Here is a 2,047-nt window from a genome sequence, read left to right as displayed (position 1 = left end):
GACGCTCAGCAGCCTGCTGAAAAGGAAAAGGACAAAAACGTTGACATCAATCCTTAAACAGGATTCATCTTCCTTCTGCTAAAAAAAAATCCTCTTTCAGGGGCATCTGAATCTGAATGTCTGTCCAAATAATGCAAAACCACAACTGCCTAACATTTAAATATGCATGTGAAGATTCAAACTAAGAGAAAGCAGTGCACTTAGTGTAGATCACACCGCTGCAATGCCCTTTAAACATCTGTGCATTTTATTAGGAAATATCTTCACAGAACAGGGTGTAATACCTCAAAAGCTACAATCTATACAGTGATTCAATAACTTTAGGCATAAGAGAGTAACAAGAATATAAAATATTTTATACTGCAAAAGATATTGCCCTTTTCTTGCTCTTAATATGCCCAGCTAACTTTTCTCTCTCTCTCTTATAAATCGGCTGCACAGGAATTACATATGCTAAACAGCCCTATCTCACTTTGTTTGCGTTGGCAGCCAAAAGGAGTCAGAAAAGTACCCCTCAGTGTCAGACACAACTGAATTTGCAAAGTGAAATCAAACGCGCAACACTCACCAGTCTCCTATAGAAAAGTGGCAAACCTCTTTTTTGGCTCCCGCGATTGTGCGCGTCAACAATCAGCTCTACAAAAAAAACAAAAAAAAAAACGCAGGGTTAAGCCTGATCAGGGGGGTGAAGAGAGGACAAAAGAAGTAAAAGAAAACAATCTGGACTGAATGAGATGGTGTAGTTGAGTCTCGCGTCTATATAAAGGATGATCCCAGACGTGGCAGAGTGACGGTACACAGTCTACACCAGCCGGTGGAGAACCTGCGACTGCGCTCCCACCCTGAGAGCGCGCTGCTCTCATGCGCCTCTACTTGGATAAAAGCCATGTGGTAACCAGTGCAGCTCTCACACCAGTGTTACCACGGCGCAGAGGAAGCAGGGTGGCGAGGGGAGACGGGCAGAACACGTGAAAGTAGTTGATGACATGTCGTTAGAAAAAACAAGTTAAAAAAAAAATGTATATTGTAGATCAACGTTTGTTATTAAAAGGTTTCAGCTCATACATCAGTCCAGAAACTTATCAGAAGTTTTCGCTTGTGCAACAGTTTTTTTTTTCTTTCTTTTTAATTGAATATCATGATTTTTGTCTTGGACTGGAGGGTCTTTATTATTTACACAGCAAACTCAACCAACCTTACATTCACTGCAGTATCTTCATGTTACAGCTCCTAATAAAGTCACATATTTATGGTGATCAGTTTTTATTCAGGAAAAACATTTTTGTTCTGTTTATATAAAAAAATATCATATAGTTTTGTTGCCCTTGTAAATATGCTGCTCTAATAAATATGAACATACACAATAATTATATTTAAAACAAACATATCTCTCTGGGTGTGTACATGTTGGTGTGTACACATATATACACTATGTGTGTGTTTTACCTGAGGTGTTGATGCAAGTCCTGTGGGAAGTCCTCCCCTAATCTTCAAAGAAGCAGTGACCCATTTGATTTATGGGTTGATGTCAACAGTGTGGTTTCCTTTGTGTGAGCAGTTGCTCCTGACGTTTTGCTCTCAGCATACCAACTTGTGTCTTTTTGTCCCTGCTAAAAAGGCACTTTGCACCCGTGTACGCCATCCAAACAAATTTTCTCAGTTAAAAACATTGCTGTGCTGTTGTCAGCGGCTAATGATGAATGATCAGCCTGTCATAAAGTCTTAATAACCCATGCTGCTTTAAAAAAAACAATAGTCTCCTCATGGGTTTAAACGGTGAGGTTATGGGGTTTGTTCATACACAAGCTGATTGCCTGGTTTCTAGGCGTGATAGACGGGTGCACTAGGAACTCCCCCGACTCTAAAAAGCCTGACCTAGTCTCTAAGAGTCCCTTCACGCAAGGGTCACTCATCATTAGAAGCTTTAAGGAAGTGCCCTGCATAAAAAGTATGGCCACCCAAAGCGGCTGGCAAGAACTCGCTGTGCTTTTCTGTCCGAGTCAAGTCTTTTCTTCTCGTCATTCCTCACAACATTATCAGAACGTGG

Source organism: Telmatherina bonti (assembly GCF_933228915.1).
Source record: "Telmatherina bonti genome assembly, chromosome: 6".
NCBI classification, from domain to species: Eukaryota; Metazoa; Chordata; class Actinopteri; order Atheriniformes; family Telmatherinidae; genus Telmatherina; species Telmatherina bonti.
The sequence above is the reverse complement of the archived record's forward strand: the minus strand, read 5'-3'. Positions refer to the sequence as shown.